The sequence below is a fragment of the Panthera onca genome, chromosome B4 (genome assembly GCF_046562875.1).
Source record: "Panthera onca isolate mPanOnc1 chromosome B4, mPanOnc1 haplotype 2, whole genome shotgun sequence".
Taxonomy (NCBI): Eukaryota; Metazoa; Chordata; class Mammalia; order Carnivora; family Felidae; genus Panthera; species Panthera onca.
This window is the reverse complement of record NC_138345.1, coordinates 1,994,375-2,011,428: the sequence shown is the minus strand read 5'-3', so window position 1 is coordinate 2,011,428 and position 17,054 is coordinate 1,994,375. Positions and strand designations below refer to the sequence as shown.

General features: G+C 43.9%; 1 protein-coding gene across 2 annotated transcripts in view; it reads right to left on the bottom strand.

The window, feature by feature from the left end:
• The window catches only part of LOC144616840 (uncharacterized), a 73,725-nt gene extending 56,962 nt beyond the window's left edge, over positions 1 to 16,763 (bottom strand). For both annotated transcript variants that reach the window (XM_078449206.2, XM_078449208.2), the window contains exon 1: positions 16,598 to 16,763. The gene's annotated coding sequence lies outside the window, so the exon portion shown is untranslated. The remainder of the gene's footprint in view (positions 1 to 16,597) is intronic.
• Between the last annotated feature and the right edge of the window lie 291 nt (positions 16,764 to 17,054).

The following is a 17,054-nucleotide window of genomic DNA, read 5'->3' as shown; positions in this document are numbered from 1 at the left end:
CCCCCGCCAAGGGCAGGAATTTCCTAACATGCTTATGCAAATTTTTTAATCTTATAATCCTGCCACCCACCATAGATGCTTATCCACCAGATGTTATGGGTCCAAAATACCTGAAATACTCACTGAAGAGTATCCTACATTTCTGACACCACAAACCCGGTTTCAGAGGACAAGGCATTGCTGCTACACTCAGTTTTGTTTTTTTTGTTTTTTGGGTTTTTTTTTTGAGTAGCAAAATACCTTCCAGTTTAGGTGAAATTAGACATTAGGTATTTGAGAAGACTGTGATAGCACACATACTTGAAGGACTTCAGTCCATTTGGAATTTTCCAACTTTAGTTGAAAAACACAGTTTAACACTCCTTAGTAGGATCTTTAAGATTTGTAACTATTCCAACACCTTCCTCTTAGGGAGTTTTAGCCTTCAGCCTTACACAGGAACAACTGTAAGAATGCCCACCTACGAAGGAATAATCTTTGTACACACTCACATACACAATATTTGCACATGTGCATAGGTGTCATTCTTGAATGTGTTAATTCTTGAGTTGTGGTAATGAATTCAGTTTGTGTTCTTACCCAAAATTCCATTATCAACTCTCTATGCCCCACACATAGCATAGTTACTACTACAACTTAAATACTTAGTACATTAAATTGGATATTCAAGTCAAATTTCAGGGTTAGTGGAAAGAAATCTATAGTAATCCTTTCTCCAAGTCCTTGGTACTTAAGACATTGTTTTAATATTTTTGAGAGCAAGCGTTCGCACACATGCAGGGGAGTGGCAGAGACACAGACACAGAATCTGAAGCAGGCTCCAGACTGAGCTGTCAGCAGTGAGCCAACACGGGGCTCGAACCCACAAACCGGGAGATCATGACCTGAGCCGAAGTCAGACACTTGACCAACCGAGCCACCCAGGTGCCCCAGTACTAAATATACTTTAAAAATATAAACCCACAGGGCACCTGGATGGCACAGTCGGTCAAGCACCTGACTCGATTTCAGCTCAAGTTCGGGAGATGGGAGCCCCATGCTGTCAGCACGGGACCTGCTAGGGATTCTTTCCCTTTCTGCCCCTCCTCTTGCTCACACACTCTCATTGCTCTCAAACTTTAAAAATTAAAGGTGGGGGGGGAACTGGAGAGAAGAAAGCCATAAGTCTATATATTAAGTCTATATATTAAGTCTGGAAGGAAGATGGGGAAATAGGAACCCATCTAGCAGATACAAGAGGGCATCCACAAACCTACGGGGAAGAAGGCCGATCTAAATGTAGATTCCTCAAAAGTTCAGAAACTAGGGCCCCTCCAGTAACACTGAGTTGATGAAGGGGGGCGAAGTCAAAAAGGTGGCTTTTGATGGTTGTGTGTTGACCACAGTATTCTTAACCATTTGGTCCAACAGAATTCTAGGGGTGTAAGGGCCTTTCTGGATGGAGAAAACACTTAAGCCAGTGATGCTGACTGAATCCTATAGGGGGCAAAATTCTCCAATCATCAGAAGCCCTGAATAGAACAAAGACTGACCCCTCCCCCCCAAGAAAATTCCCTCTGCCCTCAAACTGGGACAGGAATTTTCCCTTCAGTGGGACTCAAACCAAAACCCCTGCTTTTGGGGGGTTAGGCCTGCCAGCCCTTGGACCAGAAAGTAAGCCATTAGCTTTCCTGGGTCTCCAATTTATGACAGATCTTAGGACTTTCCAGCCTCCATAACAATAAGAGCCAATTCCTTCTTATAAATCCCAAGTATGGATTTCTATGCATGCACATCCTACTGGTTCTCTTTCTCTGGAGAATCCAAATACAAGTCAGGGTTGCTTGGAGTCTTGAGAAGCAATGTGCTCCTCGGATGTTTTCCTCATTCCGGGCTCCTGCCCCTGCCTTCCACTCATGCAAGTCTGCGAATTTATTCCATGTGAGGAGACAGAGGCTCAGGACTGGAAAACAGTCACAATTAAGGTCATGGCCTTCCTGCCAGGAGCAGTCCCGCCTTGCTCACTGGAGGCTGCTGCCTAGTTCTTCCGAACTTGGCTCACCAATCACTGTTGGATCGGGGTACCTGGGGGGCTCGGTCGGGTAAGTGTCCAACTTCGGCTCAGGTCATGATCTCACGGTTCAGGAGTTCGAGCCCCGCCTCGGGCTCTGGGCTGACAGCTCAGAGCCTGCTTCCGATTCTGTGTCTCCCTTTCTCTGCCCCTGCCCCACTCATACGCTCTCAAAAATGGGTAAACATCAAAACTTAAAAATAAAACACTATTGAATGGATCCCTAGATTTAAGATTACACTTATGAAGAACCTGAACCCCACCAAGAATAAGACATTTTGTTTCGTGAAAACACACGTTTTACCCACCAAATTACTTCATCGTCAAGCTCAAGACTCCAAATACCAGTTTATTCTATTATTTTCATCTACAAATACTCATGAATGGCCCAATATCCAAGGAAAGTCTAGGACCCGAAGTATAAAGCTTTTTAAGAGTTCAGGCAAGTAGTACACAACTTTATACAAAGAAAAATTCACAAGCCAGGTCATTAAGTTCTTAGAGTGACAACACACATCATTGTGCACCTGAGACAAGGCACTTCTCAAAGACATTCGGACAAATCTCCATATTTGTTATAACAAAAGCTCAATAGAAAAACTGGAATATAGATGGACTCGAACAGAAGCACAGGTAACAGGAAGAGGGAAGGCACTTGAGGGATTAATCCTACACAGTTCAACACCTCCACGTCCATGAGGAGGGAGTATGGGGCAAGCAGAGAGCACAGCACAAGCTAACAGCACACCCCTCCCCCAATAGGTGGGATGTGTGTGTGACTGTGACATTCCTCAGACACTCTTGGCCGCCCAGAACAGGGGAAAGGAAGGAAAGCAGCTGGTTGACCAACAGATCAGTCATGCAGGACAGGAGTCTCCAAGTTTACCGACAACTTAGTAACCTGCAAGAAAAAGGCAATCCTATCCAAAGCTTAATTTCCAGAAACCTACAGAACTCCGTTTCCTGGAGCCCAAATATCACCCTCATCAAGATGTAAGGGGGGTTTAAGTGCTTGCCATGGTGATGTGGGAAACTAAGGCAGGTGAAAAATTCCTTTACTGCCTACAGCCCAGTGACAAGTCCTTGAAACAGAATGACCTCCCCCTAGGAGCTCACCTGTCTCGATGAGGATACCTTGCTAGACGCATAAGGGAATCTTGGCTTAACATTATCCTGACTCCCCCCACCCCACGAGGAACCCGTAAGCCTACTTTAACCTACAACAAGCTTCCTTGGGAAACTTCCTTTACCTCACCCTCACCCCAAGATATATGCTGGTAATCATCCTCCAAGCTTAGGGCCCCCCCCATATACATCTGAAGGGTCTCATGACTGAGGTTTTCCTAAATGGTAATAAATGGCTTGTTTTCCTAACAATACCCAGCCCCTCAAGGTCCTGGAAACCTTGCTTCCAAAATACCAGAGACTTACTCTATCCTTAAGCCCTAACCTGACAGTATATAACCAGTTACCTGCCACAAGCCCCGTGCAGCTCGGTTTACAGGTTCTGTTCCTGTGCTTTTATAGTCACATTTTTGCACCAAAGAGGCCTTCAAGAATTTTCTTGGCCATCAGCTTGAAACCACCCTACCATCACCCCAAAGCTTCATCAGGAACTTCCAAACATGGGTGAAGGAAACCAACTAAACCCAGAAAGGGGAGCCTCAAGAGTGAATGGTTTCCTAGTCAAAATGGCTCACTCCAGCAACTCCATATTTAAAGCGATATACTTCAACAAGACACCTCAATGGTAAAATTCCAGGAGAAAGAAAAAATCTAGTCCTACTGAAGAGAATTACAACATCCTTAGATTTCTCAATAGCAACAGTGGAAGTTATGAAATCATTTCCACAGTGTTTCCTAACAATGAAAAGTTATTTATAACTTGGAATTCTACCCCCAAACTATTAGTCAAGGGACATAATGGCACAACTATTCAGGAGTTTTATAACAAAACCTCGTTTCCCATAGATTTTTTTGCCAAAATCTACCTGATGGGCTTCACCAAAACAAGGGCAGAGAAGAAACAGAGGATCCCAGAAAACAGAGTAAGGAGACAGAGAAACCGAAGAGGACATGGAAGGCAATTCTGACCTCCCATAGGCAGAATGTACAAAGATTCCAAATTGGAGGAAGATTGATAATCTTGAGCCAGGAATGCTGCATGCATTTGTATCCATAATGGTTTCCTTCCAATGGCCACGGAGAATTATAGTGAAAACAATTAGGGCTATGAATCTCAGATCTTGGATTGGAACGTGCCTGACAATTTCAGAGGTCACCACGAGGCTTGCTGTTATTTTGCTAATCAGCTTCTTGGCCAGAGCATTCTGATCTCCAGAGAGAAACTGGCCAGAACTAAACAGCAGAAAAATATTTCAGTAAATACCTAGAGATGGAGAACTGTGAAGCATCTTTAACAGTGGCTTTCCCAGGACGACTGGAGTATCAATGTACCAAGACTGAGCACTCTGGTCATGGACAGTGTAGAGGGCTTGGGATGGACGCATAAATGGTCTCCATCCATAAATCAAGGTCGGAGACCAAAAGTGACCCTAATGACCATCTCAGAAACTGCCTTGTTTACAATCATGCATCATTTGTTTTCAAATGCAGTTTATTTTACAGTTTTGCTGAAATATTACTTTACCCCTATTGGATTTTATCTTCTAATTCTTAGCATTGTGCTTAGAGCTAACAGCATGAAACGTCATGTGTGCACATTTCTTGTATGGGCAGGTCAAAAATTTAGACTACATGGTCGAAACCTTTGAAAAACTTTTTGCAGTGACACAATGTACAAGTGTGTCCTTGGGTCTCCTCCCTCCAAAAAAAATCCTCCACTGCCCTTGATGGTACCTTTTAAGACATCACTAGTCTGGGCCCAGGGACTGAAAAGTTACAGAAGCATCATGAAAAGTCTTGAAAACGTTAGACCCAGTTGCTTATCTGCAATGTTGAGATGCTAAATCCCCAAGAGAAATGGATCTACAAAGAAGCCTGCATTAAGCAGAGCGAATGATTTACAGTGTGAAACAAGTAACGTGCAGTCCCTAGCAGATTAGTTTCTAAGACCATCTAAACCATCACCATTCAGTGCATGTACCAGCCACTGTTTTTGCAAGGTTCTGGGCACAAGAAAAAGCAGCTCCTACCTTTAAGGAGAGAATACAAAGTGAAGGGGGTAGGAGAAGATTCCACGCAAATGGAAAGCAAAAGAAAGCCTGGACAGCTCTACTTATCAGAAAATGGACTTCAAAACAAAGACCACAGTAAGAGACAATGAAGGGCATTACATCAGGATAAAGGGGTGAAATACAACAAGAGCATGTAAATATACTCCCAACAAGGAACCTACATATATACAGCAATCATCAACTGAAGCAAAAGGAGAAATGGCAGGGGACTCCCACATAGGCCAATGGAGAGATCATCCCATTAACGAGGGAACGTTGGCCCTGAATAACACATTAGACAAGATGGACTTTATATACAGAACATTCCATCCCAAAACACATCAGTACACACAGAACATTCTCCAGGATAGAGGTTAGGCCACAAGACTAAGACTGAAATATCTTTTTTGGCAGGTGGGGGCAGGGGAAGATAGGAAACTAAAAAGCAATTACAAAAAAAAATTAAAATCTACAAACTATGTGGAGATCAAATAGGCTAATGAAAAAATGGATGAAAGAAACCAACACCTGGAGTTAAATGAAAACAAAACTTACAGGATACAGCAAAAACAGCTTATAGAGGGAGATTCATGGCCTTAAGCACCATTTCAAGAAAGAGGGGAAAAAAACATCTCAACCTAACTTTACACTTCAAGGAACAAAAAAAACGAAGTCCGTAGTTATACCAGAGCAGAAGTGAAATCAAGAATGGAAAAGACCAACAAAAGAGTGGTTTCTCTCCGAAGGAACAAAACTGACACTCCTTTGGTTAGACTCAGCCAAAAAAGAGGGCTGGAGGAAAATTACAATGCACACAAAAATACAAAAGGATTGTAAAAGGCCATTATGAAAAGTTAATACACCAACAAGTTGGTTAATCTAGAAGAAATGAGTGAATTCCTATACCTTTACCATCTTCCAAGACTGAATCACAGAGAATCTGAACAGACTAATTACTAGTAAGGAGATTGGAATCACTAATCGAAAACCAACAAAAAAACGGTCTAGGACCAGAGGGCTTCACAGGTAAATTTTCCCACACTCAATTGATAAGGATTCTCTTCAAACCCTTTCATAACAGAGGGGAACATTTCCAAACTCCTATGAGGCCAGCATTGCCAGGACAAAACCAAATACGGACACAAGACCTACAGGCCAGTAGCACAGACACAAAAATCCCCAAATTATCAAACCAAGTTCAATACTACATTAAGAGGATCATTCATGTTCAAGCAGGATTTATTCCAGGGATGCAGGGATCCAGGGTTCCACATCCCCAGATCAGTCTGTATGATACCCTAAAACAAAATGATCTAAAAAATGTATTTCAGTAGATGAAGAAAAAGCTCTGGACAGAATCCAACATCCATTTATGTTAAGAAAAAACTCAACAAATTGGGAATAAAGAGAAAAAGCACATGGCAGACATACTCAGTGGTGGAAAGCTGGGATGGTTTCCTCAGAATGTGGGATCCTGGTCTTGGTGATCTGTTTTTTTACACCGAGTTTTAAGTCCTAGCCAGACTAATTAGGCAAGAGGAGGCATCCAAATTGGAAAGTAAAACTGTCACTATTTACGTATGACATGGGGTTTTATGTGGAAAACCCAAAGGACTCTGCCAAAAATCTGTTCAAGTAAACTGTGAAGTTGCAGGATACAATAGCATTCTACAATAACCTGTTGTGTTTCTATACACAAACCATCAGGACTTAGCTTCACTTGCAATTGCATCCAAAAAACCCCACAAAAACAAAAACATCTAGTAATAAGTATAATCAAGGAGGTGGAAGAGATACACTGATAATTTTAGGAAACCGATGAAATTGGAGGAATGTATTACATGTTCATGGGTTGTGAGAATATTGTTAATGATGTCCACCATACCCAAAGCAGTCTAAGATTCAATGCCTTGGAAGTTTTCACAAAATAGAGCCTAAAATTTGTATGGAAGCCAAGATACTGAATAGCCAAAGTGACATTAAAGCTGGAGGCATCTCACTCCCTGATTTCAAACTATTACAAAACTACGGTAATTAAGACACTGTAGTATTGACAGGCAGCACACTGCTCAATGGAGCACAGAGCCCAGAAATAAACCTGTGCATTTATGGTCAATTCATTTGCAATAAAGGAAAAAAAATACAACAGGGAAAGGACAGTCTCCATAACTGGTGCTAGGAGTTTATTTTGTATGTGGACAGCCACATGCAAAAGAATGAGACCAGACCACTATGTTAGGCAGTACACAAAATTAACTCAAAGTGGATTAGAGCTCTGAAACCATAGAACAAGCCAAAACAGATGGTAAGCTCCTTGACACTGGCTTGGCAAGGTTTTTCTTCTCATCTGAGGTCACAGGCAATGACAAAATTCAACAAGTGAGACTATATCAAATTAAAAGCTTCTGCACAGAGGAAACACAAGGAAAAGACAAACCACTGAATGGAATATATACCAATCCTATCTGATGGGGGTTAGATTGAAGATACAGAACTCCTAGAATAAAAACATGCAAGAATAAAAACATCAGATTAGAAATGGCAGGAGTATCTGAATAGACATTTTCCCCAAGATACATACAGATGGCCAGCAGGTACCCTGGAAATGTGCTCAACGTCCCTAATCAGGAATATGCAATCAAAACCACAAGGTGATAGCACACCTTTCAGGACTATCAAAGACCCAAGAAACAAGTGTTGGAAACTTGTAGAGAAGGGGCCTTGTGCACTGTTGGTGGAAACGTAAATTGGTACAGCCACTATGAAAACTATGGGGGGCAGGTTCCTCAGTTAAAAATTGAGCTGCCATATTCAGCAATCCCACTTGTGGGGATCTGAAAAATGAGAACACTAATAGGATTACATGCACCTCGATGTTCACTGCAGATTTACCATAACCAAGAAATAGCCCACGTGTCCATTGATGGGTGACTAGATACAAGGGTACGTATGTATATACACACATACTTTTCAGCCATAAAGGAAATCTTGCTATTCGCCAGGACACGGATGGACCTTGAGGGCATTAAATCCGAGCAGGACAAACACCATATGATCCCACTGATGTTAAGTAGAAGAGAGCTCCTAGATACAAAGCAAATGGGCAGTTACCAGAAGTGGAAAGGTGAAGGGGGTCCAAACTTCCAGTTAGGAATTACTGGGATACAACGAACAGCAGGACTAGTTGATTCTGTACCGAGTATTTGAAAGTTGCAGAGAATAGACCTTAATAGCCCCAGTCACCAGAAAAAGTCAATTTATAACCATGCATAGGGACAGGTGTTGAGAAATTTTTCCCCCCTCAATGTAGACAGATACTGAATCATGCCATACAGGTACCTACACCTGTTGCAGGTCCGTTATACCTCAGAAAAGGTGAGTGTGACAGATGTAGTTGTTGAACATGGAATCAGGCTCTAGTGTGGAGTTTTGGTCTCCCCTGAGAGGTAGAGCAGGACATATGCACTGGCCAAGACACACACACACACACACCCGCTATGGACTTGACGTTCATACCCTCACATCCCCCTACGCTGTCAGTTTATGTATACATTCTATTTTGAGAACAGAGTCCCCAAGTTCAGCATTCTCACGCATGCCCTGCAAGGAAGACCAATACTCCTACTTTAAGCAAAAGAAAACCAAGAACAATTTCCTCTAAGGTGTGACACCTGCAAATAGGTGCAGTTTAATGAGCAAATTAGCGAGGCGATTTGAAACCGTGGCCTTCGGTGACCCCAAGGGAATACAGCCCATATTACTTGCCAGTGAGAATGGGGTAGCCCATAGCTCTGCTGGCGACCTCATCCATCTTTGCTGTGCTTTTCCAGACTTAGATTGCTCGATCACAACACCTGTTCTCTAAATACCAGCAAAATCCACCAACAGGACTCTAACAAGGACCATTGCTGGGGCAGCTGTCCTCCCCAACTCAGGCAAATCAGGTCTTCAAAGTGTGAATTACCCCTAATGTGTAAATATTTGGGAAGTCATGAAAACTTGTTTTCTAAGTAAATTCAGTGTGAACAAGTAATACTATACCATAAGAATTCATAGCAATCTCAGAAAAAATAAGCTTGATCTCTTGTACAGAAGTTAGTGTGGTGGATCCAGATGGTTCCACCGCTTCTAAGTCTGAACATAAGTGTCTTACCTATCCGCGAAGATTGCCATCTCTGAGACAGTAGAGAACAATTGAAGGGAAAAGAAGTCCCACAGAACACCGGCGCTCTCCAGAAGAGCAGCATCGATACAGAATTGCAACGCCAAGACCGTCTGCACATAACGTGAGGTGATCCGATAGGACGTTCGTAGGAAATTCAGGCTTTTCCCAAGGAAAAGTCAACACAGATTACATTCTTCCTCCCAGAAAACCGCCCCCTCAGCACCCCTGGTGAGTCAGGAAGATCCCCCGGGAGTATCGAAGGTCTTGGTCACACACTGAGCTATAGAATGTCTGAGGACTCTACTGCAGTATGCCAGCCGTCGTCAGGAAGGCACTCGCTGCATCCTCGTCCTCAGCAAGGAGTACCAACATGTGGTTTTTCTGCCCTTTGCCGGCAGCTGTCAGATTTGTACTCCCGTAGCAGCCAGCAGCACATTATCGTTCCCGAGAAACGGCACATCTCTGACATTGCAAGATCTGACCCACTGCTTTAGTTTTTTGTTTTTTGGGTTTTTTTTGTTTTTTTTTTTAACAGAAATACCTGAAATGACAGCCGGTCTTCCCCACCCCTTTCTGCACACCACAAGCATTCAAAACTAGCTGTGGAGCCAGTCAAAATTCACTCAAATGTTGCCTCAGATACTCTTGGATTACGAAGGGATTTGTACACAAGGATTTAAGATTCTGACTTAAAGCATGAAGTTTCCCAGAACACAAAAGGAATGAAAAGAAACACATCTTGATGTGGAAGCTAGATATATTCCTAATCTGCCAGTTTGAGTACTTCCTAAAATGGTCTATCACTTTAGTAATTAACCCCACTGAACACAGACTCAATAAAGACCGAGTCCACTAGGCGCACACGGCAATAAACTGGAGCCCCAGGTCTACCAAGTACAGCCCAGGTTACCCGGTTTTTCCAGACAATATCCAACAGCTTTGACTTGAAGGAGCTGACCCTTAATTTTTCATCATCCTGCCAAAACAGTGATGATCCAACATGGCAGGAAGAGGTCACTATGCCTTCCATACAGGATCTGAACTGCCAGAATTCCCTTCCTTCAAATCATTTGTAAGTTGACCAAAGCAAATCACAACAGCCTGACTTTAGGGGACTCAGGTCATTATCAAGGTTTTTTAATTTGCAGAGTTTCTTATGGTTAACACATACCTCCTACCCCCTACTTCATAGGATGTAGGAACAGATCAAAGTAGAATGGTCTTGATCCCATTAGGACACCAGCATTAGTGCGGGAGCAATCATAGAAGTAATTGACTATACTTTACCGGCACCGGGAGGAGTTCATGGTCAAGACCCATCCTGCTCTGGGTTAATGCCCATATCCTCCACCTTCTGCTGTGTGCCCATGTGTTAGGTTCTCATCCCTCGGAGGCATTTAGCATTTCTGAGACTCAAAGTGCAACATGAGAACTATCTTGGAGGGTCGGTTACTGCTGCCTGCAGTTTACTGCTCACATCCCTGCTCCCTCAGAGAGGCCAAGTACACGACTTCCATCCCGACATTTTTAGGATTATCTGAAAACCTGCATAAGAAAGGCATATATTCCCTCTGGTGATGTGTAACTTAGGGACTTCAGTACATCCAGTAAAGCTTTTATCGGTAGTATAGATTAACTCCGAGGGTCTAAGGTTTACAGTACAACATGACCCAATTTTAAAACATTTTAGGTTTCAGGATTATAGAAACAAACCTGAAAATACTACAAAAGATCCCAAGGACTCTATGGAAGACATTATGGTACATTTGTCACAAGTAGGAAATGAAACATTCTTTACTAACATCCATAGGTTTCTTCCTATTTGTTCCTCCCTTGTGTCCTTTTTCTGTTCCAGGATCCCACAAAGGACACATTACACTGGAGTGTCCAGTCTCCTCAGGCTTCTCTTGGGTGTGGTAGTTTCTCACACTTCCCGATGTTTGAAGACCTGGGCACTTTTGAGGGGTGCTGGTACTCGGGAAGCTCCTTCAAATGGAGTTTGAGGTCTTATCTCAGACCGGGTTAAAGACCTTTGAAACCCATTGCAAGGTTCCATGTGGTTGCCATGACTGGTCACCATCAGGATGGACCTTGGTCACCTGGACAAGGTAGTGTTCATCCACCTTCTCCTATTCTTTCTACACTCAATATTCCACTAAATACTTCTACTGGAGTTTAGAATTCTGCACAGATCTCCGCCATTTATATGTTCAATAACTATACCCCTACAAACTCAAGGACACTTATGTTCTACTTTGGTTTATAACTTAGTTGCTCAAATTATTCAAATTTGACCATTTGGAGGTTTCAGTTGGCTGTGTCCCTTTCATCTACTCAATGCTTGTTAGCACTTTCTCCCTGGAATTACAAGAGGCACCAGGCTTACGGAAACTCCCTTCTCTACTTTCGGGTTCAGCCATTTCTCTAGGAATCCCATGATGCTTGGATTAGAGAATGGGATTAAAAATGAAGATGGGGGTCACCTGGGTAGCTCAGTTCAGCCAACTTCAGCTCAGGTCATGATCCCACGGTTCACGGGTTCAAGCCCCACGTTGGGCTCTGTGCCGACAGCTCGGAGCCTGGAGCCTGCTTCCGATTCTGTATCTCCCTCTCTCTGCCCTTCCCCCACTTACACTCAAGCTTAAAATTTTTTTAAATTAAAAACATTAGGCATTGGACATGCTCATTGCTACTTAGGTTGCTTCCAGATTTTATTAACTGACAGCAATAGATCTATTCTAATCCCTGCATACACCAACATTTAACTATTTTAGATGTAGAGCTAGGCAGCAAAACATCATGCTTAGGGCTTATGTGTTACATGGATCATTCAGGGGTTCTTTGGAGTTTATAGACACATCTGGCCTGTTCCCTGTGGAAGCTGGATCAGCAAGAGCAGTGCTTACAGATGGTGCCCTGGCCTCCAGTTGCAGATTCCACGATTTCCAAAGGTCCTTAAACTGGTACATCCCCAGCCCCAGGGCTTTCAGGGAGACAGACCCAAAGAACGTTTTTATACAAACTTCCATCCCAGGCTGCATTCTAGAAACATGTGCTCCCCACACACAAGGGAGTGGGCTTTTGTAGAATCTTCTGTCCCAGGCTGCATTCCATAAACACGTGCCACACACGATGGAGTATTTTCTGTGTGCCACACAGCCACCATGACCAGAACATCAAGGATACTTCCACAGCTGACAACCTTACAAGAATGTTCTAGGATATATTGTTAGAAACTGAACTCACTGGGAGGGGATGCTTTGGTATGAACAGCTTAGCAATACATCTCCAACCTTCACTAGGATATAGAAAGTTTCACCAAGATACCTTAATTTTAGCCTAAAATTCTTGGGAAAATAAGGAATCTTCTGAGTTCATTTAATCCTTTTCAGTCAACTCTCACCAGACCCGAGAAAGGTCTGAGAGGGTCAGATGGGAACACTTTGGTCCCCTGCACCAACATCTTGAACAGGCTCTAAGTGGCCCCAGTAGATAAGAATCACCTCTGAACGTAAGGGTGGGATTTCGTCTGAGCAGTAGAGATCTACACATGTCTAATACACAAGGAGTTAGGACACCAACCTTTCTTTCCTGTGTTTACCTTCATATGATCTACTCACACCAGTGAGAAGACAAGGGGAACAAGGCTCAATTATGTTCTGACAGTAAAATATAGCAAAATAGGAATAACCAAGGAGGTGAAAGACAAACACTGAAAACTACATATAAAAGTTGAAGATAACACACATGGAAAGCTATTTTCTGCTCTTACATTGGGATATGGTTAAGCTTTCCATGTTACCCAAAGTAATTTATAGATTTAACACAATCCAATGGGGTTTTTCAGAAATCTGAGAATTTACATGGAAAAAAGAACCCTAAAATGCCTAAGGAAACTTAAAAATAAAGCTGGAGGAATCACGCTCTGATACCAAGTTATATCATGAAACTACAGTGAACAGTAGGATATTGGCATAGAACAGATCAACAGAACAAACACCCCAGAAATAAACCCACACTTATATGGTCAATTATCTTATGACAAACAAGCAAAGACCACACAAGATACTGCGAATTCTGGACAGCCACAAGCAAATGAAGAATGGGATTGGACCACTATTCCACCATATGCAAAAATTAAAACAGGTAACAAGTGGGACTACATCAAACTATAAGGATTCTGCACAGCAAGGTAAAATGGTAAGGCAACCTAGAGTGATGTTTGCAAACTATCCGATAAGGGGTTAACATCTGAACTACACAAATAACCACAACTCAAGAGCAAAAAAGTCTGATTTAAGAGCAGAGGAGCTGAATAGTTTTATGAAGACCTACAGGTGGCCAACAGGTACATGAAAAGATGCATAAAATGGGGAAGATGCAAATCAAGACCACAATGCTATCACATCACACCTGTCAGAATATCTAGAATCAAAAAGCAGGAAGTGCTGGCAAGGATGCAGAGAAAAGGGAACCCCACACATGGTTGGGGGGAGTGTCAGTTGGCACAACCACTATGGAGAGGAGTACAGAGTTCACTCAGAACAGGATCCAACAGTTCCAATAATGGGTATTCAAAGACACGAACTTGGGGAGATAACACCCACCCCCATGCTCATTTGACTCACAGCAGCCATATACTGAAACAAGGACCTACTGGTGGACACATGACATATACACACAACAGAACACTCGGCTATTTGTGACAACACAGAGGATCTCAAAGGCATTAGGTAAGCGAAGCAGATCAGGAAAAAGTACATGATCTCACTTTTATGTGGAAACTAGAACACACACAAATTCAGAACAGATAGGTGTTCCCATAGGTGTGGGGGGGGGATAAAGGGGTGAAGGGGTCAAAAGGGACAATTGTAAGTGCAGCTTTATAGAAGTCACAGGCAAGTGACACACAGCAAGGCTGCTAGGGTTAGCACCCCATTACGTATTGGTAGGAGATCTTCAGTTTCCAAAATCTGTTACTATGTAAAGTGACAGGTGTTTGACTTACCATGGGGATCATTTTGTAAGTATATAAATATCAGATTGTGTTGAACACCTGAAACCAATCTCCTGTGTTTGTTATACCTGTTATTTTCCAAATACAAAACATCAATGGCAGTTATTCTCAACAGAACTTTCCACTGATTTTGTTTTACCAAAGCCTTAAGAACTTTAGACAAAAGGGATTTTAAGATATGCTATGTCAGAAGGCCATATAAAGATGGTCACAAAGGGATTAACCCTCTCACCCACACATGAAGTATCCATAGTAACTTCAGAGAAACAGACATTAAAACATGGAAAATGAAGGACAAAGTGGAATTTCATGGTCACGAAGAGATCAACTCTCTAACATTCCCAAACAGGTCTGCACCCAACAGAGCTCACGAATACACAAGGCAAAAAACCCTTAGAGCCAAAAGAAACAGACACAACCGCTCATCATAGTTGGAGGCTTGAACACCTGTCTAGCAACCGAGGGGTCTCACAAAAACGAAGATGGCAGGAGGAAGAGAGCAAGGGAAGGAGTCACTAGGCTCAGCTCAAAGACTTATTTAAGTGTAGATTATTCAGTTCAGTAGAACATCAGGTAATCGGTCCCTAACCTTACTCAAGAGGGCATACAACATGCATTGTTACTGGAATTTTGGATGATTTCAGATGGTTTTCCTGTATAATAAGTGAATAAGTTACTGTTAAGTATTCTAGAATTGGATACAGAAAAGTGTAGGATGTGACGGAGCCCAGATCTTAAGAACAAGGCCAATGCAAAGCCACTGTGGGAACACTCCCAGGCAAGGCCTCCTGTACACCCTATAATAGAAGCACCCCAGTATTTAACAGCCAAATCAGAGTGAGCAGGGTGGCCGCACGGGCTCCTCTGAGCACCAGTGTGGGTGTGACCTGGCCCCCAGCCTGTCACCAGCAGCTCAGGAGTGAGCACGGACTGGCTACCTGCCTTCAGTGAAGAGCCTCTACCCGTCGAGTGGGAGCCTCCTCCTGGAGTCAGAGGTAATAGCCTGGAGCCTAAGTGTAAGGGATACAAGGTGAGGTCTGTAGTCAGATTGCACAGTAAGGCAAACACGACCCTCATCTCCCAGGACCACCCTCTTGTGAGGGTGAGAACACAAGTGCATTGCACAGCTCGCACACCCACACCACCCAGTGTGAACCGCAGGTGTGAGGCCACACACCCGGTCCCTGGGACTTGTAACAAAGTCCCACCAACCTCTTTTCCCCCACCCTCCAGCCCCATCCCGCTGTTCTAAGACCTCAGTCTGATTCCACACATGAGCTCACGCGGCCCTGGGCTTCCAGAACTGTACTCAAGCCAACTGAACCTGTCACCCAGGAGCCCAACTCGCAGGACAAGATGCACTCTATGTTGTGTTCATGTTTACCTGTAGTATTTCTGTGAAGCCAGTTCATCCACGGGGGACAGGGTTTTGCCCCTGCCAGGTACTTGGGAAGACCCAGAGCCTACATTGTGGTTTTCCTAGCACCTCTCAAATGGTTTATGCACCTTTAAGAAATCTAAAGGAATACTCCCCATCCAGATCCTTCAATCTCCCTGTAATCCGCTGCCATAGGGTTTTTTTTTTTTTTTAATTCCTTCTAAGGTTTTCCTAGAATCCATTTGTACATACGGACTACAGGTTTTCTGAACCAAAAACATCAGTAAACCTTATAGGAGACCATTCATTAGACCTTAAAGTGAAAGCCTGAGAAGTTTTTTTTGGCTATAGTACATCTGGCCCGTCTTTCATGATCCCGCTGTTAGTCCTGGGTGACAAGGTCACTAGACTCCTTTGGGCCATTAAAAGCCAGACCCCAATTCAATTGCAACACTCCCCCCCTCACAGGTGAGGGGAATCAGTCACTGGTGAGGGCAAGGGGGGCTGGCTTCCTGAGCCCCTGCATGTGTCTCCAGGAGAAGCCAGTGATGAAAACGTGGGCCCCACCTGATCTCCATGGCAAAATTCCCACTAGGCAGCTGAAGCCTCCGGGAACCACAAAATCCCCATTTTCGGCTCCCTGTTCGGTTTTCACCCTTGGGGGACGTCCCAGATTACTTCCTAGCTCATCTGACTAGTTAGACATTCTGGGGTCTCTGGGAAGAGCACCCTCAGAGTAGCTTGGAGAAGGTTACTTCCAAGCTGGTAGGGGAAGTCACAGGCCAGCAGTCCTAGGACACCAGCAAGTCACCAGTGCTTGAGGGCAAACAGTCGTCTCCAACTACCCACCCCCCAGCTGCAAGCCGCTGCTCCACAGGGACCCCAAGTCAAGGTGGCACAGAGGAGACCCTCTGGGGGTGCTTCCAGGGCATCCTGAATGCAAACCCAGCCACCCAACCACCACTCATGTAGGCCCAAAGCCCCCCCCACCCCCCACCCAGTGATGCACAGACTTCAGGACAAAGGTGCCAGGGAACCCAGCAGACAACCACACCCACGTTCACGTCATAATGCTGGGACACCCCACCTGGGCCTCCTGAGGTTCCCCCCCCCCCCCCCCCGGGCCAGGGACCTTTCTGGAGGGGACCGGGAGCTGCTCCAGGCAAAACCGGTGGGTAGTGTGTGAAGAAGCATAGGAGCCCTCTTCCGAGGGCACAGCATGCAGGATATGAGCAGCTGACCTCTGGTCCGAGATTAGATCCCAAACA